This window comes from Pseudorca crassidens, chromosome 5 (genome assembly GCF_039906515.1).
Source record: "Pseudorca crassidens isolate mPseCra1 chromosome 5, mPseCra1.hap1, whole genome shotgun sequence".
NCBI lineage: Eukaryota > Metazoa > Chordata > Mammalia > Artiodactyla > Delphinidae > Pseudorca > Pseudorca crassidens.
Window position 1 is genome coordinate 110,359,140 of NC_090300.1, and position 24,376 is coordinate 110,383,515.

Consider the following 24,376-nt stretch of genomic DNA (forward strand, 5'->3'; position numbering starts at 1 on the left):
TTGTTAGTGATTGTTCCACAGTTAGTTGTGACTTTGGTGTTTCCATAAGAAGGGGTGTGCTCATGTCCTTCTATATAACATCTTGTCTCCTCCTCCCCTCTCTAAGCATATATTTTAAACAAATAGATTTCCAAAGGTGTTATGTAAAGACTTTTTAGATAAACATTTTAAAATATTTCCTTTCGAAAATAAAGATATACAAAAGTAGAAGGAATAGTACTATGAACCACCACCTACTCATCACTTATTCAGCCATTATTAACTCATGGCCAATATAGAAGTGTATTTTTTTTTTTTTTTTTTTTTTTTGCTGTATGCGGGCCTCTCACTGTTGTGGCCTCTGCCATTGTGGAGCACAGGCTCCAGACGCACAGGCTCAGTGGCCATGGCTCATGGGCCCAGCCACTCTGCGGCATGTGGGATCTTCCCGGACCGGGGCACGAGCCTGCGTCCCCTGCATCGGCAGGTAGACTCTCAACCACTGCGCCACCAGGGAAGTCCAGAAGTGTATTTTGAGTGAATGATAATACTCCATTTTTGTAAGGTATTGCAATTTTGGAATAATATTTTATTTAGTCAAGGGGGGATTATTTAATAATCATAAATGTGTTGTTATTGGATACATGTTTTAAAATTTGATGCTATAATAATTCAATGTGTAAATTATGAGATAAGAGATTACCTACCAATACTGTGCACAAGACATAAAAGTGACTCAACCTTTTATGTAAATTTGTAAGAGATACTTTGAACTATACTATTATTTTCAGTGCTTTTTGGTTTGTCTGGGAGTTTTAGTAATTTTAAAAGCCAAAGTCCACACATCACCTCAAAGGAAGGCATTTTTCTAATATCAACAGAGAAGATACAGTTGAATGTGATGCTGTCTTAACTCTCAAGAACTGTACTAATGAGATAATATAGATATATAAAACATAACGGAAAATATTATAAATTCAGTGGGAGAGGTACCAAGCTTATGGGAATCAGAGGAGTAACAGAATATACACTGAAGTGAGGAATGGCTGTAAAAAGTACCATTTGATATGGGCTTCAAAGATTTGGTAAATATGCAACCATATGAAATGAGAAAATATTATAACAAGAAATATACATACACATAATTTCTGTTGGATTGTCCCTAAGTAAGGTATTGAATGGAAAATTCTTAATAATCAGATTTTCTGGGGATGAACATTGGACTGACAAGTTATTTTAAATTTCATAAATATTTTGGAATATAGGAACCATAAATTTACTAAATCTACTAATGACAGAGTTTGTAATTTAGTGACATGACACAGAGATGGCAGTAAACATCACTACAAAGCTATGTGATGGGACAGAAAATACTGGCAATAAAGTTCAGTATAGACAACACAGCTGATGATGGAGCCTCTATTCTAATCTGACAGGAAGCCAAGATATGTTGCCAAATATTTAATAAAACACCTAGTTAGCAATATTTTAAATAAAGAAGTGTAAATGTACAGAGTATGTTTACATTTATGTTGATTCATTCATTTAGTCAATAGTCAATTGCTAATGCCTACCATCTGAGAAAGAGCCTCATATGGATTAGAAAGAAGCAAATTTCAAATCCCAGGAATGGGATTTGAATGTATTTCAAATCCCAGGAATGAAATTAAAAGTGATTTTTTTTTTTATTTCAAAGAATGTGAAAACAGGGAAGGGAATTGCTTTTATTCCTTATCTCATTTAATGGTAATACTGTTCATCAAGCCTTTCAACTATAATCTTATCAAATGTACCCTAGGTGTGTCTCTAAAAATCTGTTCTCTCCTCTTTCCTTTTCTTGTTGCTGCCTCAGTTCAGGCCCTCATATCTGCCACTTAAACTATTTTAAAACAAACTTCTAGCTGGTTTATATACAACCAGTTTATCTGGTTCCATTTGACTTGTCATGTTGCCACTCCAGTTATGCTTAAAATGCAAATAAATCATCCACTGACCAGTCTTAAAATTGTGTTGGCACCCTGAGTATATAGAATAAAATGTAGGCATAAATTTTTCAGCATAAACCTGATCTACATATTTCAACTTCATTTGCTTCAAATCTCTCCAATCTTCCTACCCCATATCTCACATTGTGGTCTATGAAACTTTTTACCATACCCTAGACACGTTAGGCTCTTTTATAATCTATGGCTTGGCACAATTTGCCCCTCACTGCCTACACTTATTTCCCTTTTTTTTTTTTTTTTTTTTGTATTGAAGTTCTGTTGTAATTGAAGACCCAGCTCAGATATCAGTTCCTCATTATGACATTCTTTGAAATACCCAAGAAAAACTAATTGTTCTATTCTCTGTGCACCCTTTGAACTGTATAAGCATCCAAATAAAACCATTTGTTTTTACCTTGTATTATAATTTGTTGGCTTCTTGGTCTTCTATCTTACTCTAATAAGTGAAATAAGTTCAATGGCGATTTCCATCTGTTTGTTTGTTTGTTTTATTTTCTTAAAATCTTACATAGTGCCTAGCATAAAAGAAGTAGTGGCAAATCTTAAGTAAATGAATAAATCTACTGAAAACAATGGTATAGTGAAACAGTTTTTATTTGTGAATTATAGAATTTATATTTGCTACTTTTTACTAATCAAGTTTATTTCCTTATTCTAGTGTTAAGTACAGTAGCAAGGAGAAAAAGACCAAATTTCGTGAGTAAAATTCATTGACAGTCATATATTTTCTTAACCATGGATGGAATTTTGCCTGTTGAAGTAAATACTCCCTCCTTTCCCACCAATTGTGATTTGTGCCTTCTTAGTATGCCAATATAAGGGCAAGGTTTAAAATATATGTTCTATATTTTTACCCTTGGATACAGTAATTGAAAAAACCTGCAGTGTTCTTATTGAAAAGTCTCCACAGAAGATCAAAATAAACTCAGAAATTGGTGAAGTATGGGGATATTAAATGTATTTTTTTCTAGAGTAGCTTTCAGACTTTAGAAACTTTCATAATTAGAAACTTTTTATAGCTTTTGCCATTCATTTTATATGATACATTTGAAGGCTTAGATTTCTTTGTCTTTTGGACAGTGAAAGAGAGACTTATTCCAGATGGGTGAAAAACTGCACAATTTATTATAATATTTCTGGAATTCATTCTTATTAGTATCAGCATTTCTCAGCAAAGTTCTAGAAATATAATTGGTGCCCCCACCCCTCATCCCCAACAAAAAATTTCCTATAGTTTCTTTACTCTTCAGCTTTAACGATTCACATAAAAAGGCTGAGAGGTCATACTGTAAACATGTAATGTGGTGGTTGATGGAGTGGAGAAGGCCAAGTGTAAGTCTTCCCTACCTGCTGAACTCTTACTTCTAAACCAAATCTGCTAAATTATGGAGCTAGGAAAGAAAAATTAGGAAACACAGAACAGTGGTAAGATGAGATAAATGGTATGAGAATTTATGTAGCCTATTCTAGAGTAGTCGTGTAACCTCAGTATTAGAATAAAAAAAATATATTTCTAAAACTATCCAGAGCCCTCTTGAAAACCATTCCATTATGACTCAAACATCTTATTAGTTGTCTTTTGTTATTGGTTCCAGAAGTGTTTGGGATAGTCATTATAGTTTATTCAATGAATACTCAATTACATATATTATTAACCATTATAAATAATATCATTATAAATATTAACCATTATAAATATCAATTTTTTATCCCCTATATTTCTAAATGATAGTGCATATTTCTTTCCAATGCTGGCATAGTGTACAGAACACAAAAGTGTATCTATAAGACTAAACAGATTTTACATTATACCAATTAGTCTTTCTAAAATTAAATGTTAATGAATAAAACTCTTTAATAACCTTTAAACATTAATCAATTTTTAGAAAATATTACTGAAAAAAATAGCATTAGCTAAAACTTTTAAGAAAATGCTATAATTCAATTTTTTTAATGAAATAATGACTTTCAGGTATACCTACTTCTTTTCAGTTCTTACCCATATATGCATATACATTGTCATAAGTATAACAATACTGTAAATTTTGTTTGTTTAACTTAGCATTATATAGCATGCATTTTCCATTTTGCCATGCATGATGAGTCATTTATTTGATATATTGTGATTTAAATATTCTTCTCAATGAAATTTTATTTCAATTTTCAAATATTATAGATAATTCTTCATAAGTGTAGAATTTTTGCTTGGAAAAATTCACTAATCCCTAAAGTTAAGTTGGAAGAAAAAATAATAAAATACCTATGAATAGAGTATATTTCAAATATATATGTTTGGTTTCAAGAGAATTTTTAAAATATATGAACTAAAAATAAGTTATGAATAATATTCATAGCTCTTGATATATTAAATCAAGGTATATTAATTTATTTTATGTTATATTATTACAATTTGTTTATTATGTTAAGCAACCTATTATATTAGTTTTATAACTAACATCAAAAAGTATATATTTATTATTTTGAAAAAATAATTATATAAAGCCACAAATAACTTTTTCTGATATTTAGTTGAGTTATTTAGGCTCTCTGAAACTTTGTGATTTCCTTTAAACATATGAATGGTGATGTCTACTTTGCAGAGTTTTTGTTTGTTTGCTTGTTTGTTTGTTTTAAGGATTAAGTATTTTTTAAAAAGTATAGAAAGACCGTACTCTACTGCCTAGTATGTAATATAAGATCAAGACACATTAAAAATATGGGCACAATTGAGATACTTTTATATATAGAAATCAATTATACCCTACCTTTTTCCAAATTTCACTTAACTGGTAAACAATTATTACTTTTAATCTCCCTCTGCATTTCTAAAACTTATCCATTTTTATTTGTAGAACAACCCAGTAGTTTAGCTTTTATAAATAAGATATATTGATGTTTCAGTTCAGATATGGGTTAGTTTCCACTCTTGTTGAAGTATGAACTTTAAAAATTTAAGGCAGAAACAGGATGACTTTCTCATCTCTAAAATAATGAGAGTAATTATTATCCATAACTTTTTATCTTTTAATTTTGAAATAATTACAGATTCATAATAATAGTACAGAAATGCAAAGATAGTACAGAGATATCCCATGTAGCCTTCACCTAATTTCCCTTCATTAGTTACATTTTGCATATTATGATACAAAATAAAAATGGGAAATTGACCTAATAGTAAGATGTCATTTTCTCACGTGTAAATTGGTGTAACCACCACCAGTCAAGGTGTAGAACTCTTATATCATCTCAAAGATTTCCTTGTCCTACCTTGTTATGGTCACAGCCATCATTTCCTTGCCCACTATCCATAACTCCTGGCAACCACTAATCTGCTCTACATATCCATACTTTGTCATTTCAAAAATAGTTTATTAATCAAATCATACAGATTGAAGCCTTTTAGGATTCTGGATTATTACTCAGCATAATGCCTTTGAAATCTGTCCAAGTTGTGGCATGCATCAATAATTCATTCTTTTTTATTCCTGAGTGTATTTCATTGTGTATATATACCACAGTTTATTCACCTATTGAAGGCCATCTGGGTTGTTTCCAGCTTTTTTTTTTTTTTTTTTTTGCGGTACACGGGCCTCTCACTGTTGTGGCCTCTCCTGTTGCAGAGCACAGGCTCAGGACACGCAGGCTCAGCGGCCACGGCTCACGGGCCCAGCTGCTCCGCGGGCATGTGGGATCCTCCCGGACTGGGGCACGAACCCATGTCCCCTGCATCGGCAGGCGGACTCTCAACCACTTCGCCACCAGGGAAGCCCTGTTTCCAGCTTTTGACTGTTATATAGTTGCTATGCACAATTGTGTGCATTTTTGTGTGGCCATAAGTTTATACATCTCTGGGATAAATACTCAGAAATACAATTACTGGTCATATGGTAAATGTATGCAGGTTTCCCAGAATGGATGTACCATTTTACATTCTCATCAGCAACTTATGAAAGATATAGTTTCTCCACATCCTTGAAAGAATTTATCACTGTCACTATTTTTTAGCTATTCTAAATAGGTATGTAGTTGTCCAGAATTAATATAGCAGGCCTAAGATGGCTATCATTATAAAGGCCTGCTGGTAAGGTTTGCTCTTGGCTGGCATTTTGGAGCTTGGATTTAGAAAGGGTTCCCATTATTCTCTGATAAGGATGGCTCACGGTACCTTTGTACCAACACTTTGTACAATTTGGTTTACATTGACCACTTGCTCTCCTTCTGGGAGTTTGGAATGTTGATATACATTAGGCAAAGAGTGCCAACATGACCAGCTCCCAATTAAAACCCTGGGCACTGAGTCTCTAATGAACCTCCCTGATAACATTTCACCTGTGTTGTCACACCTCATTGCCAGAGGAAGTGTGTCCTGTGTGGCTACACTGGGGAAGGAGCATTGTAGACTTACACCCGATTTCCACTGGGATTCTCCCCGAGCACATTTTCCCTTTGCTGATTGTGCTTTGTTCAATTTCACTGTAGTAAATCACAGCTCTAAGTATGACTATATGCTGAGTCCCGTGAGTACTCCTAGCGAATCAGCAACCTGGGGTTGTCTTGTGAACCCCAACACAGTAGTATATAGCTCCTTAGTCTCAATTTGTTTCCCTACTGACTAGTAATATTGAACATCTCTCATGTGCTTATTTACCATTTGTATATCACCTTTAGTAAAATGTCTCTTGTTTATTCTTTAACTGTACTGTATTTTTTGTTGCAATTGAGTTATGCAAGTTCTTTACATATTCTACATATGAGTCTCTTATCAGGTATATGGTTTGCAAATATTCCCTATCAATATGGAATTTTTCATTTCATCCTCTTAACGTGGCAAAAGTTTTAATTTTGATGAAACCCAATTTATTACTTTTCTGTTTTTGGATCATGCCTTTGAGGTATATCTAAGAACACCTCACCAAAGCCTATGACCAAGAATGTTCTCATATGTTTTCTTCTAAAAATTTTATAGTTTACCATTTTACATTTAAATCTATGATCTTTTTCAGGTAATTTTTCCATAAAATGTAAGACTTACATAAGTCTTAATATAGGGTAGAGTGATTTATCCCACTTTATTCTCCTTTTTCAAAATTATTTTAGCTATTCTAATTCCTTTGCATTGGAACATAACTTTTAGAATTATCCTGCCAAATCTACAAAAAGTCTTGCTGAAGATTTTGATAAGAATTGTGTTCAACCTGTATAATTGGCATCTTTGCTATATATAGTTTTCCAGTATATGGACAAATATGTCTCTCTATTTATTTATACCTTCTTTGATTTATTTTATTAGGATTTTATAGTTTTCAATGTGTGAGTTCAAGGCATGTTCTTTTGGGTCTATACCTCAGTATTTCTCTCTTTTTTTGAATGATTGTAAATTGTATTATATTTTAAAATTTTGATATCTATATATTCACTGCTAGTATATAGAAATATAATTTATTTTTTATATATTTACCTTATATGCTGAAAACTTTCTGTACCCTCTAATTAGTTCTAGGAATTATTTTTGTAGATTGCTTGGGATTTTCTAAAAGCCATTATGCCATCTGCAAAGAGGGACAGTTTTATTTCTTTTTTCTGATCTGGGTTTCTTATTTTCCTTTACCTCCTGCTTTAAATTTTTTTTTCTGTGTCTTTAATTTTCAGACTTCTGACTATGATGTATCTTGGCATAGATTTCTTTAGTTTTATACTGTTTGGGGTTTGCTCAACTTCTTGAATCTGTTGGTTCATATCTTTTAAAAAAATGTTTTAAATTAAGTTACACTTGACATACAATATTACATAAGTTTCAGGTGTATAATATAGTGATTCAATATTTTTATATTTTTTGAAATACTCACCACATTAGGTCCAATTACCATTATTGCAATACAAAGTTGTTATAAAATTATTGACTATATTTCCTGTGTGTACATTACGTTCCCATAACTTTTCTTTTATCTTTTTTTTTTCTTAATGAGATCTCTTTGTTATTTTTTTTTAATTTTTATTAGGGTATAGTTGATTTACAATGCTGTGTTAGTTTCAGGTGTATGGCAAAGTGAGTCTGTTATACATATACATATACATATATCCACTCTTCTTTAGATTCTTTTCCCATATAGGTCATTACAGATTATTGAGTAGAGTTCCCTGTGTTATACAGTAGGTCCTTATTAGTTATCTATTTTATATATAGTATTGTATATGTGTCAATCCCAATCTTCCATTTGTGCCTTTTAATCCCCTTCACCAATTTCATCTGTTGTTGGTTTATGTCTTTTGACAAATTTGGAATATTTTCAACTACTATTTCTCTGAAAAATTTTTCAGCCTCACCCTCTCTTTCTTATGAACTGTTATCACATGACTGTCATGTCTTTTTCTTTGTTCCACAAGTTCCTGAGGCCCTGTTTGTTATAATTCAAGTCGTTTTTTGTCTAAGGTTAAGATGGAGTGGTTTCTATTGTTCTAATCTTCAAGTTCACTGATTCTTTTCTCTGCCCCCTCTATTCTGTTGTTAAACCCATTATTGTTGGCTCTTTGTTTTTGCTGTTACTACATTGTCTAGTTATAGAATTTATATTTGGTTCTTCGTTATATCTTTTATTTTCTTGCTGGTATTTTCTATTTCTTTGAGGATATATTTTTTATTAGTTTTAAACATATTTATAATTGCTAGTTGAAATATTTTTATGATGGCTTTCCAATTCTTGTCAGATGATTCCACCCTATCTGTCATGCATGCTGTTGTTGATTTCTGTTGATTGATTTTTTTCATTCAAGTTGAAATTTTCTTTGTTCCTTGTATGACAAGTGATTATCAGTTGAAAACTGTACATTTTGAGTATTATATTATGAGACTCTGTATCTTATTTAACTTTGTAATTTGTTTGTTTGTGTTAACTAGTTTTTTGACATCACTCCAGAAGGGGAAGGAGGGTAGGTATTACCTCCTTACTTCCAGGTAGTTGTGGAATTCCAAGTTCCCTTATTGGTCTCCACTGACTGGGGAGAGGGTTCCTCATTATTGGGTGAAGTTTTCAGCTGCTAATGTGCCTCTGGGAGAACGAAGATGGCCTGAAGAGGCAAGAATGCCTTGTTACTCCTCCCCACATGACTTCCACTGTCCTGTTGGAAGAGGGAGGGCTCATTAATGTTGACCGGTGATGAAAACTTGTCTCTTCATAAGGCCTTTTCTTATGCCATCCCAGTAAGGAGGGATGCCTCATTTTCACAGGGCAAGGGTGGAATACAGTCTCCCCATCTGGTCTCCATTCACACTGAGAGACAGGATGAAATTCTGGTTTCTTACTCAGGCTTTTCTGTTGTAACCCTAGTCTTGGCTCCCCACTCAGCCTTTTCTGCTGAGATGGAGAAAGGGCCACAGATTATTCTGTGGTGTTTGCTTGAAACAGACAGTTTTTGACTCAAATATTTCTGTCTTATTAAACTGCCCTTTTTTCCTGGTCTTTGGTTGTGGAGAGCCACATTTTGTTTGTTGTTTTTGGTTTGTTTGTTTGTTTGTTTGGTCTATGGCTATTGACATTTCTGGGTTGCTAGCTTCTCCAGCACCAAGTCTAGGGAAAATGGGACAAAATGAAAAAATTTATTTCTCACCAATGTGTCATTCCTTGAGTCCCAAAGCTCCTAGCTGGTCTGTCTTCTCTCCACATTAAAGAGTTTGTTTTCTATAAAGTATCTAGAGCTTTTAGTTCTTTCTAGTGGGAGGAATAGGATAAAAGTAACTACACTCCATCTTTCCAGAAGTGGAAATACCAAATCTATAGGATTTCAGTAAAGAGTAAACGAGATAAATTTTATCAAGTGTCTAGAACAGTAACTATTATTTAGGAACATTTAATAATTATTAGTATCCAACTCCTATATCTGCATAAATATTCTGAAAATTAATTGAAAGAGTAATTACATAAAATGAGAAATTAACTTTCCTCATTGAGGATATGATATATATTAAATTTACACATTAGTTAATCATCTTCTATCAAAAGTTGCATAGTTTGTCAGAAAGTGAAGATTTTTAGAATATGATCTACTAAATGAAAGTCACATTTCTTCTGTACAGCACTTGTATAAATTTAATTATTTTGAAATCTTTGGTCAAGCTCCCAATTTATATTTCTTAAGCATAATTACTAAAAAGGAATTGCATCAACTGGTCTCACTGCCCTATTGCTTTCCCATCTATCTGTTCTTGACATTTAAATGGATTTTCTGAGGATGAAAGAACATAATAAAAAAGAAAAAGAGAGAAAGTGATCAGAGAGTTAATAGAAAGAGGTCAGACTGCTGAATTCTCTCTTCCATTTAGCAGCTTGAGACCTTAGAGAGTCTACAGTTGTAGATAGTACACTTGCTAGTTAAGCTGTTCCACATTGTTTTATTCATAAATATTTATTCATAAATAAATATTATTTTATTTGTTACAAAATTAAAAAACAAAGATAGTGGATAAAGCACGATCAATTTCATAGAGTCTTTATCCCTTTTTTTCTTTATGTGTAGACTCATGAATTATTACATGTACTATCTTTTTAGGGATTTGGCAGAAACACCCTTTACTGAGAACTTGCAAATTTTCTGTTACCTAGTTTTCTTACTGTTTCATCCCAACCCTCCTGCTTACACAGCACCTTCTCATTTTTTATGTGTATCTTTTCACTTTTATTACATTAAATGTTACTCTTTCCAAAGCCTTTGCATGGAGCTCTGTGTTCTTAGGAGGAAAAGCACAGTATAAACCTAATAAGCAAAGCCAAGTTTGAAATCCAATAAAGAAGAACCTCTAGAAATTATTAAAGACTTCACTGACAGAGAAATTACACCATGATATCCCATTTCCTCATCTTTTCACTGCAGTAGAATCAGTGAAATCAATATATCTGAAATGAACTGCATACAATTCATTCAGAAGAATGGTTCTGGCACAAAAGTGAGCAGCTTCTAAAAATTGTCAAGACTGCTTATTCCTTGAAACAGTATGCACAGAGTTTTAGTAAGGTTGCTTTCTTTTTTAAATTTATCTAAATTGAAAAAAGTGAATGCCAGTGCTTTTGATGGTTCCACAGATAGATGCTAATGGACCCCAATATTAAAAATTGAAAATCCCATAACACAGTCACAATATTATAAAAAGGTCATGCCTGTTTCACATTTGGAACTCAGGAGCATGAGGATTAACAAGTGTTTATAAATACGGCAGGTAAACAAATAGTTTATTTGGAATTTAGTTTGGAAGCATCAGTATCTAATCTCTCAGAGAAAGAGTATAAACAACATCTAGATCAGCTGGGCACAGGAAATATAACCTTCCAAGAGATAACACACAATAGTACACACAGATGGTTTAGAGACCCTTATATTTCTTCTATTCTGTCCACACTATTTGTTTAAGTTTAAGGAATAAATATATGTTAATATATACTTATTCCTAAATGTAAGTGACAAACCAAAGATAAAATCATTAAAGAATAATACACCAAACACATGCCAGGTACTACATCAGGCATTTTTGCATGCATTTCATTTACTACCCCAAATTGCCCTGCAAGTTAGGATGTAATAGCTTATTCTAAACTTGTAAGTCACAGTTCCTGATATACTCCCAAGTTCTTGAGAGATGTTCCATCTACAGGCCTCATTAAAAATATGGCCTTAGTGCAGAGCAACTAAGCCTGTGCACCAAAACTACTGAATCTGTGCTCTAGAGCCCGCGAGCCACAACTACTGAGCCCGTGTGTCACAACTACTGAAGCCCATGCACCTAGAGCCCATGCTCTGCAACAAGAGAAGCCACTGCAATGAGAAACCCACACACCGCAAAGAAGAGTAGCTCCCACTTGCTGCAACTAGAGAAAGCCCGCCCACAGCAATGAAGACCCAATGAAGCCAAAAATAAATAAATAAATAAATAAAATAAATAAAAAATATATGGCCTTAGGTGGTCATGAGTTGTACTGGGTGATTTTCACTGTATTACACTCATTTATATGAGTTTTGTTCAGGTGTAGGCCCTTCATCCAAGATCAGTCAAAATGTGGGCTGCCAGCAGAAAAAGATATTCTAGGCCAAAAAAAATTTCTTCTTATGGGAATTTCAGTGTACAAACGGAAACAATCTATCAGTGGGTAGCTGTATCAGTCAAGGTCCAATCAGAAGAGATAACCACACCAGATATTTGAATAGAGGAAATTTAAATAGAGATTTTGTACATAGGTAACTTAAAGGGCAGGAAGAAACGTTGTTTATCACCCCTAAAGTGAAACACCTACCACCCTAAGACTGGAGAATAAAAGGAAGAGGTTTGAATTATTAAGACAGAAGCTTAGACAAGAGACCCCACAGAGCTGAAACTCTGGCTTCTGAGGAGGAGGTGTTGGCCAACGTTACTGAAGTTCCTGAAACATAATTGTCTGATACCCAGGGCAGACTTTTAAGAAGGGGGCTCTGGCCTCTGGTATTGGTGTCTCAAAGTGGGGCACGGTCAAGCTGAGCCTGCACATGTGGAGAAAACTGCAAACTTGATTCATCTCCCATAGAAAGGAACTGTGTATTTTGAGTTAAGAGTAGCTAGGGTAATGCTCACAGAAACAAGTAGACAGAAAGCAACCAAGAAGGAGCAATTCTTTTCTTCCTCCTCTAGCCTTCCACTCTTCCAACACTCCCTATTGACAGAGGACAACAAAGAGCCAGTGAAACAGATACATGGTTTGCAGAATCCCAGCACCAGCATCACAAAGAAAATCATAAGAGGATGAGTTTGAATCTGAGAAAGAAAGCCTTAACAACTATTATATTCTGTTCCTTTGGCCACTCAGCTTTCACACATGCTTTTTTTATACATATTTTAACTTCCATAAGACAACAAAGCAATTTATGTTTTCACTGAATAAGTTGCAACTATCTTTTATTTAAGTGAAGACATTCTTACACTCTGCTGAAATAAAAAGGTATAAAATTCCAACAGTTATAGTAACTGAGTCTGGGAGACTGTCACATTACCTATCTTTGATCTATGTTAATTTATCCTCAAACTCAATTACAGTCACATCTGCATATTTTGTTCCTTGAATTATAAATCCCCTTACCTGAGTGGTCAATTCTGATACTGAGTTATAAATTTAACCTTCTACAAAGTTTGGATAAAGTAGTGATGGGAAGAAAGAGAGAGAAGAAATTATACACATACACATACACACACATATGTTCAACAAACAAGGAATAAAATATATAAATATAAATACCAATATAAATATATAAAGCAAGGAATTCCTCACTTCTGTAACTGATCTTGAGGGCATAATTGATATCTATAACTTCAGTCTTACATTATTTATTCCATTTTTCTTTTGTCTTTAAGCATAGGCTTTAGGCCACAATTGATATTTATAACTTCCTTTTTCCAGAACTTCTGTTTTCTTTGTCTTAAGCTAATCTGGTCATGTTTCTTTTCTAATGGTGGTTCTTCTAACTTTCATTCTTGAAGGCTCTAAAACCTTCAAGGTTTTTATTTTTTTCATTGCTGTATTTTTCCATTAACTTACATTATCAGACATTAAAGTATTATGAGACGGCCCAAGGCATTCTCTAAGTTCCAAATATAAACTTTCCTGCCCCCATTTTGTAGCAGCAACCAACTTCTCCCTTGGTAATCTGTGTCAGTCACCCCAGTGAGTAGAGTAACCACCTGGTTTTCCTGTTGGTTCAGTGGCATGGAAAGCAGAAAAGGGCCAGGTGAACTCTCAAGTTGCAATTGAATAGAACCAAGGCTGTACCTTTGGTGGAAACCTTCCCTCCTTGGAGGTACCTCCAAAAGAGCAGAGATCAAAGTTGAGAGTATGAAAAATAAAAACTCCGTGATTTAAGCTATTTTAGTAGCAAGAGTCGTTCCCACTTCCTCTCTTTGATTCCCAGGCCTGTGTACTCTGGATATAGGAGAGAGCAAATATGTTGGTCAGTGATTAAAACATATGCTGTGCCCTAAAATATAAAACCCCACTCTTTCAAATGTTTGTGATTTTCCCCCTAAATTGGCACTCTGAGTCTTTAGCAGGCCTTTCCATCAGTGGATTAGGACAGCTGCTGCTAAGACCAATGAATTCCATGAGCAAAAGCCCTTTACTGCTCTTATTTTGCTATGAAATAAGTTTCTTGACCAGTATCAGTGTTGTACAAAATGTCATAATGATGTATAGGCTATAATATAAACCTTTGGATGGTGATGTTGGCAGAAGCACTAAGGGCAGAGAAGGCAAATCCATATCCAGAATACATGTCTATTCTAGTGAGGACAAATCTCTGTCCCCTCCTTGATGTAAGTGGTCCAATGTGATAAACCTGCCATCAAGTGGTTGTTTGGTCACCTCAGAGAATGGTTCCATTCCAGAGTTCATTGTTGGTCTCTGCTGTTGCCAGGTAAGGAACTCAGCAGCAGCTGGGTAGTTTAACATTGGAGAAGGACATACATGTGGATAAGTCCTATAAATAGTCTCCATCCCTGCCATTGTGGCTACCATGGATGCATTGAGCAAGAATTTCATGGCTGAAAAAGAGGCTGACTAAAGTCCATAGAATGTATCATTTTGTCAACCTAACAAGCTCTTCTGCAGTGGATGAATTTTGGGGAACATTCAAATAGGATATAATTATTTTCAGACTCTGTACCCACTCTGACAGATCCATCCATACATCTCTTACCCAGGCTTCACAGTCGCCAGTTTTTCAATCCTGTTCTTTTTGAGTTCCTATCTATCCAGGAGAATCATTAGCATCTACCTGTGAATTAATGTCGACTTGGTCTTTTGGCCATCATTTGGCCTAGACAAAGTAAACAGCCAAATATTACACATGAAGTTCTGAACACTAGAATATTTTCCTTCCAGCTTTTCTTTATGGCCACCTCTGAGTAAAGTTATAATGACTGGTCGGTTAATTAGGCCTGGATGTTTTATTCTTTAGACAATTGTTCATAGGGAATTTCCAAAAGAGCCATAGGTACAAACTGAGAAAAAGAGGCACTATAAAAGAAATTATCATCAAAGAAGTTTGAGCCATATACTCATTCAATTTATGTGTGCTTCCCAGAACTTCTCAAGCTCTAGTTTTTATACATCCTCTTGCTGATTGATTGCTGCTGCAAGTGCCCAAACTTATTGGTCACTCAGATAACATCATTTTGTAATAAGAAGCATAGGTAAATAGTCATTTCTCCCATAGTTAAGTGTTCAGTGTCTTTTAGGGCTCAGTAGCAAGCAAGGAAGTGTGTCTCAAAGGGGTAAATAGCTGTTTGCAAAGGAGAGCAAGGATTTCTCAAAAACACCACAGAACTTCACTGTGATTCTTCTATTAGTCTTGCTAGGTGTCTCATAAAACATCCCTAGTTGCCACAGACAATTTGAAAAATATTGGATCTTTTATTCATAAGGCAAAGTGGAAGAGTAGCTGGGACTTCAACTTAGAATTTCTGCTAAGACATTTCTTGCTCTGGTTCTCACTAAAAGCTGGCAGACTTATAGGTTACCTTAGGTATATGATGCTCCCAAACCCAAAAGGCCCATCAAGTATTGAGGTTTTTTCTGATGGTTCTTTTCCTGAAGCTTGCCTTTCAATGTGAAGGAAATATTACATGTTCCAGATCTTTGTATTCTTAGAAACTTCCTTGAGTTAGCAGGCCCCTGAGTATTCTTGGGGTTTCTATACCATCATCTGTGTCACATAGATCTTTCTAAGGAATCTAAAGTTCTTGTTACTTCCTGTTCACAAAGTCCAATAAGTCATAATATTAGTGGAACGATGTGATGTGACATGGAGTATCCAACTTATTAAGATCTTTTGTGGGCTATGTTATTGCAGTGAACAAAAGAGTTGATATAGTCCTGAGGCAAAATATCCAACACTATACTGTCGGCCCCACTGACTAAGTGCAACAGTTTTTGATTGCCTTTTCCAGTTGATATGTAGCAAACTGCATTATTCAAGTCAATAGCTGCATATAAAGTGCCCAGAAATGTGTCAGTTTGCTCCATAAAATAAACTATGCCTGGAACAGTGGAAGCAACTGTAGTCTCTGCCTGATTCAGATACAATAATTCATATTCTCCAAGATTCACCCACCCTCTGCACAGCTAAAAGAGGCAAGTAAAATAGTGCTACTATAGGAATGATCACACATCTTTCTAGATTTTGACGTTTACCCTAATAGCTACAGTACTCCAAGAATGAGATGCTGTTTCTAGTCTACTATGTTGGAAGAAAAGGAAGTTCTAGGGTCTTTCACTTCATCTATCCTACTATAATAGCTCTATATCATTGGTTAGATGTCAAATGTGGGGTTTCCACCAGTTGCCAATTATAACTATTTCTATTATATATTGAGGAACTGAAGAAATAGGAAGAGACCTCAAACATATTGGACTCAATGTGATATAAACTTAGGTTAAAATCTTATTTATCATCTGAATTAAATAAAATATTATTTTGGCTGGTTGACCATGAACAATTAGAGGATTTTGTACTCTCATGATTTGCTACAATTCAGAGAAAGCATTCAGTAATTTCCCAAAGGTCTAGATATTTATGTTTTCACAGTGTGCAATCGCTCTATTAAATGTAATCCTCTTTGAGGGTATGCTTGAAAGAAGGATATACTTTGAGTAAATACTTGTGGTAGTGTTGCTGGGTCCTTCCTTAAGGGAATCTAGGTTTGCCTTCAATCCACATAATTCAGGCCTATGAACGAGCTTAGTCCTAGAAACTGGATGAACAAAAATGATTTATTATTGTGGTGAATCAATTTAGGTTTCTGGCCACCAGATTTGGAGTCTTGTTGTTGTTGTTATATAGATCAAGTAAATTTTTAGTAACCAGAGTATATATTTATTAGTAGAGATACCATGATCAATTAACCACCAACAACATCTCTGTGAATCAAAACTTTCTAAATGCCACTTTATCCTTTATCCCTGCTGTCGTTTTCCGTGAAAACAGGTTAAGCACTGCCACCTAGCATCTGTATTTCTGGTATTCAGTTATCTCTATTAAAATAGAAGGTTCATTTCTATTGCATCATCTCTATCATCATACCTGTTCTACAAAGAATAACTAACACCGCGTATTTCAAGGATACTGATGTTTCACCTACTAATATATTTCTTGATATCTTAATGGAGAATTCTCTGGGTCCTATGAGGGTATGTACTGAGAGAGTAGAAATGTATATTGCATATGAAAACTCCACAACAATATTCCTTACTCTTTAATTATTTGGATTTCTTTCCCTTAATTATTTCAGGGAAGTTTCAGTGAGTTAGCATCTCAACCTCATTTAAATACAGATCATGGTTAAGTTCACACTTTAGTCAATCAACTAAGTAAACTATCACAGCCATTTCCAGGTGTACAAGTTAATGCATTAATCCAGAATCTCTGGTAAGCTCATTCATATCAATAAATTCAACTTGATTCAGTGTTTTATCCCACCCTAATTCATCTAACATTCTTAGAATATATTTCCACACATATTTCACTTGTTTCTTTGGATATGAATTAACAAAATCTTGAAATTATTTTGCCACATAAATTATTTCCTCCTGGTATAATGTGCAGTAGCTATCTGGTCTGCTGAGACACTTTCTTCAGTAAGCATTTCAAGGCAGACATGTAATAATGAGCTTAACTGATGATAATGCATGTCAGAGGTTGCTAGCATTCTGTTTTCCATTGCCAAAATACATGTCACTGCATTAAAGACCAATAATGTGACCAATACAATTCCCAAATAATATCTGATGGTTTCTTTGCTGTAACAAATTTATTAGTCCGGGTCTAGTCAGGAGACAGAAACCACACCAGTTATTTGAATAGAAGTTAATCTAAGAAAATTTTAACTAGGTATAAATTTTGATTAGTTAACTAAAAAAAAAAAAAATACTAAGTTTTCACAGAGGTTACAATTGTAGGAAGTAACTGCTATCTAAGACTGCAAGAATATAAGGAAGAGGCTGTAATTATTAAAGTTAGAAGCTTAGAGGAGAGGCCTCATGGATCTGAGACCCATGTCCCTAAGAAGGTAATGCCAACTTCTTGGATACTGTTGTCTTTGGTGGGGGAGCAATTAAACTGGTTATGCAAGTATTGGAAAATCTGCACACTGGATTCATTGCTGCTAAAGGAAAGAACTGTAGGCCTGGTGAATAAGAATAGATCGGCTGACACTAACAGGAGCAGAAAGTAGACAGGGAGAAAACAGGAAATAAAAAGGAAGGAGCAAGTCTCTTCCTCTTTGTCCAGCCTTGTTATCTCATTCTAATGTCTTCTACTGACACAGCTTCTTAGGAACTAAGTGGCAAAGAATAAATGTGGTTTACAGAATTTAAGCCTGAGTATCACAAATTAGATAAGTAAGTGGATATTTGGAGTTGAGTTACAATAAATTTAAAAGTTGCACAATAACTAAAGAGAAAGAATCCATTGGGAGAACAGCCAAATTAATGGTATAACATTACAGGGTAGATGTTGGACTCTTTCTACAATTGATCATTTCCCTGGGTCAAATTATACATATTTTATTAATGTTATAAGTGTGTGCATCCTTATACCAATTCCTGTTCCCATATTTAAGATATTTGAGTGAGTCCATTCCTTCTAACCAAATAAAATATACCTAACCAACCCTTCAATTTAAAGATGACAAGACAAAAAAGACTAAGCTCACAGCTAATTCAGTAAAATTAACAGTTTAATCCAGTCTAGATATGTAATTCTAGAAAATGGACATCCACTTATAATTATTATTTTTAAAATTTTGTCAACTACTACAAATAGATTTTCTTTGGTAGTTCTGAAAGTTTGTATGCAATGAATTCAAATGTGGTCAGAATCCACTTTCTGATCAAATTATTCATACATATAGCAATTTCACTGCTTTTTTGTTTTTCAGTTTTATTTCTAATGTATGGAATGGAGATTTTGAGACCAAAGCCTCCTAACTAATCCAAAATAATTGTATTGGATAATTCCTTTTGGGAATTTGGAGAATTACATTTTACCCGAGGCAGGTATAACTGTCATTAGAAATTAATTGACTTTAGCTACAAAACTTTTTATTGTGAATTTGGTTTCTTTAAGTATGTCTGCTAAGAACTGATTATCTTAGGATTTGTTGGCAACTAAGCTTTCTGAATCATAGGATAAGAACCCAAATCTTTGAAAAGAAATGATCAACCTGAGGCAGAATGTCATTCTGAAAAACCCATCACTATTCCTGACAAGCAACTATAGCTTCATTCTATTTACAGCAAAGTATTAGTGTGGTAATAAGGCAGAATTTCAAATGCTTTAGTTTTTAATGTTTAACTATATGTTTTGTTTACTACAGTGAAATTATTATAGATTCTATATACACCATTATGCCTTTAAATTTTTAAAAGCAAGAATTGCATTTAATTGCATGCTGGCATTGCACAATATATTCAATGTTAATATTGCTAAATAAATGATTTTACAAAAACTTATAAAATAATTGTATAGTTTCTCTAGTAATCATCTATAACACTTTATGCTAGTGTCATTATTTTATCCCCAAAAACAACTCTTCCATCATCATTATAATAAAAATTATATCTAAGCAGTGCATTTGCTTTACTTACCTGTCACACATTCTTGATTTATCTAAACCATACCAAGAAATTTTTCAATAAATTAATATACCATAAACTCTATTACTGCCTAGAGGGATCAAACCTTCTTAAAAGATATGGGAATATTATAATGCAGTTATTTCTCCACAATTTCTTAATTTTTAGGCTGACCTACCTAAAAGTAGCATTCTATACAACTGTGAATATTATATATGCATGCATATATATATGTGAAGTTACATGCAATATATCTGTAGCAAAGAGCTAAAAATTATAAAATAATAGTCATTTATATCAACCTCTATATAGAATTTATTAAAAAATAAATAGTATAAAGAAAAGATTTGTAATATAGGTCTAAGGCCACTCTATGTTCTATATAAATAGGGCTAATTTTGACTGCTACTGGTTATCTAATTCACTAACTATGTTTATTCTTACAATGAAATGAAATCCTGTAATCTTAAATTTGTCACTCTAATATGTGTACATTTATAGTGCCAATCCTATATCTGAATATATCAGATGGGAAATATTTTCATTCTTCCAGGAAGTTATTCCTTACCTTACCACATTCTGAGAAAATTACTCTAAAGTTTCCATAAGAGTGACAAGCTAAACCATAGAGCAGCTAGAATTTTAACAGAGAAGTAGGGAAAGAAAATTAGTTCTACTGAGGTTGGAACAAGTCTCAAAGTCTGGCCTCAAAGACTATTCTTGCAAAGAGAGTAAGATTTAATTGGATCAAACTGTGGGACAATTCATGTCCCAGAGCCCCATGGAAAATAACAGATAAATTAGCTGGTAATTAGTAGAGGCTAACAAGGTGTGATGCAAGTGGATGCAAATGATTTAAGAGAGATCAAGGAAACAATCAAAGAGAACCCTGCAAAAACCATTGTCTCCCAGGGCGATTGTGAACATGGTCAAGGCTGTGCCCTATGAAGGGTGACATCAGACGCTGCACACTATGGGGGAAATAAACTTTACTGAAATAGTTCAGCCAGTTCACTAAACAAATAGTCAAGCTAACAGTAACAACAATAAATCCTGGAGAGGGAGACTCTATCAGTATCCAGAATTACCACAATATATTATCTAAAATATCCAGCTTTCAATAACAATAGCAAAAAAATATGATACATGCAAAGAAATAGAAAAGTGTAACCCATACACTGGAGGAAAAATCAGGCAACAGAAACTGCTTTCTGAGAGGGACTGAATGTCAGACTTAGCAGACTAAAACTTCAAAGCAACTATTATAAATAAGCTCAGAAAACTAAAGTAAAGTCATACTTAAAAAATAAAGAGTTAGATGACAAGTTCTCATCAAATTGAGAATATCTGTAAAGAGACAGAAAGTATTAAAATGAGTCAAATGGAAATTCTGGAGGTGAAAAGTACAATAACCAAAGTGAAAAATTCACTAAAGGATCTCAATAGTAGTTTTAAGCTGGGAGGATCAAAAATAAACTAGCTTGGGCTTCCCTGGTGGTGCAGTGGTTGAGAGTCTGCCTGCTCATACAGGGGACACGGGTTCGTGCCCCGATCCGGGAAGATCCCACATGCCACAGAGAGGCTGGGCCCGTGAGCCATGGCTGCTGAGCCTGTGCGTCCAGAGCCTGTGTTCCCCAATGGGAGAGGTCACAACAGTGAGAGGCCCGCGTACCACAAAAAAATAAGTAAATAAATTAATAAACTAGTTTGAAAATAGATTGATATATATATTATGGAACATGAAGAATAATATGAGAGAAAAACATATGAAGAAAAGTGAACAGGATCTTAGAGATCTGTGGGATACCATCAAGAATAGCAAAATATACATAATAAGAGCACCAGAAGAAGAGGAATGAGAGAAAGCAGAAAAAAAAAAAAAAAAAAAGAAGAAAGTAATGACTGAAAAAAATCTTCTCTTTGTCAAATGGTGCCTGGACAACTGATATCTACATGCAAAAGAAAGAAATTGAATCCCTTCTTTATACAAAAAATTAACTCCAAGTGCATCATAGAACATAGAAAACATAACAGTAAATCTTTGTGACTGTGAGTTAGGAAAAGCTTCTTAGATATAGCACTGAAAGCACAAGTGACAAAAGGCAGAAAAAATTGTACCTCATCAAAATTAAAAACACATGTGCTTCAAAGGATACCATCAAGAAAGTGAAGAGATATTTGACAGAACTGGAGAAAATATTTGCACAGCATGTATCTGACAAGGGACTTGGATCCAGAATATATAAAGAATTCTTAACCACTCAGTAATAAAAGGCCACGTAGGGCAATTAAAAAATGGGCAAAAAATCTGAATAAACATTTTCCCCAAAGATATACAAATAATATATAAGCACGTGATTAGGTGCTATTTTCTAATGACATCATTAGTCATTAGAAAAATACAACCAATACAGCAATAAGATATCACTTCACACCCACTAGGGAAACTGTAATACAAAAGACAGATAATACCAAATGTTGACAAGGATATAGAGAAATTGAAATCCTTATACATTGTTGGTTGGACTAAAAAAAAGCTGTAGCTACTTTGGGGATTTTAGCAGTTCCTCAAAATCTGAAACATATGAGTTACCATATGACTCAGTAATTTCACTACTAGGTAGGTGTATATCTCACAGAAATTAAAACATACATCCAGGGCTTTCCTGGTGGCGCAGTGGTTGAGAGTCCGCCTGCCGATGCAGGGGACATGGGTTCGTGCCCCGGTCCAGGAAGATCCCACATGCCCCGGAGCGGCTGGGCCCGTGAGCCATGGCCGCTGGGCCTGCGCGTCCGGAGCCTGTGCTCCGCAACGGGAGAGGCCGCGACAGTGAGAGGCCCACGTACCACAAAAAAACAAAACTAAACTAAACAAAACAAAAAACATACATCCACACAAAAACATGTACACAAATGTTCATAGCAACATAATTCATAATAGTAAAAGAATAGAAACAATCCAAATGTCCATCAACTGATGAATAGATAAACAAAATGTGGTATATCATTCAATGGAGTATTATTTGGCAATGAAAATAAATACAGGAGCATCCTACAACATGAATGAATCTTGAAATTATAGTATGTGAAAGAGACCAGAGGTAAAAGTCCACATATTATGATTTCATATACGTAAAATTTTCAGAATAGACAAATAAAGACTGAAATTAGACTAGTGTTTGCCTAGGACTGGAGAAATTGGTGGAAATGGGGAGAGACTGGTAATGTGTTCAGAGTTTCTTTTCTTGGTGATGGTTGTCCAATTCTGTATTTATAAAAAACACTAAATCATATACATTAAGTAGGTGAAATGTATGGCATATGGATTATATCTTAATTAAGCTGTTAAAAATTATATCTACCCTAATTACAGAATGATAAAAATATCACTTCAGTTCTCCAAATAACATAAGTGTACAAACTTTTTAGACTATGAGATTAATAAATAAAAAGTAACTAGTATTGTATGGTTTCAGTTTTAAGTATTACATTTCTAGGATAGCTGAACTATGTTTCTGCCTAAAACCAGAAATAAAGAGATTCTCTTGTGACCCCTTCAGGCATTAGATTAATTTGCTCTACTCTTAAATATAGTTCTATTAAGAAGATATTTATATTTTGATTCAGTAGCCTTGAATCTCTAATATTTTGAAGTATATTATAATTAAAGTTTAAAGTTTTACAGAGGGTGTTTCAAAACTTAAATTAGCATCATGTCTAAATATTACTAATATTAGAAACAGTTTATTATTAATGTTCTAGATCTGTAAAAATTTAAACTATGACTCGCATTGAATCCACTTCAGAAATCAACATAGTTATATATTAAAATGTTTAAAATTGTATAATGATATTTTGCTTTGAAAGGCATACTTGCAATTTTAAATATCTTCTAATAGTACCATTGATACTGCAAATCTTTTGTAACATCTGGAAGGCAAAATAGATGCTAATGATTAGATGTTTGAAACTATTAAATTAAGAAAATTAATTTTGTCTTAAAAAGAAGAGTGCTTATGATTCTTCCATTCAGCTTAAAAACATAATATTCAGATCTTTTACAAATAGCCAAAATTCATTCACATGGAAAATGCCAAATGATAAGATGATGTTTCTGAAATATAACTTTGTTTCTTATTAAAAAGAAAAATTCATAATATACTGGTTTACAGGTGAGTATGAGTCAATAAGGATAATTATCATCTTCCTTTGAATGCTACATTTAAAATTAAAGTTCATTTAATATTCAAAGTCATTAAAGGAGATACAGAGTAAATATAATTTTATTCTGCAAAAAGGCGATGTTCAGAAATAGAACTCTATAAATCAATTGCCTAACTAGAATTAATTATTTTGAATTATTTCAATTATCCTAAAATGGAATAGGATTTAAATAAAACCAATATATTTTCTACAACCACCAAAAATTTATCTAGTAACAGTGACAGTTTTAGGATTCAATGTAAATTTGGATTAAGTTTTTAAAAGAGGGGGTCTTCCAAATTTGTTTAAATAATCAAACTTTAGAGAATAATTAATTCATTGTTAAAAGTACTGTGTCCTGAAAATTATAAGGGATATACAGTTTATAAAATTTATATAAATTGTCCAAACTGAAAACCACCTTTAAAATGTCTCACTAAAGTCAAAGTTATTCAAAGGCTAAATTTCTGAGTAACTAGAAAGCAATATTCATCACTGAATAATTAATAGAAATGATAATAAATTTAAGTATATGCAAAATATGATACT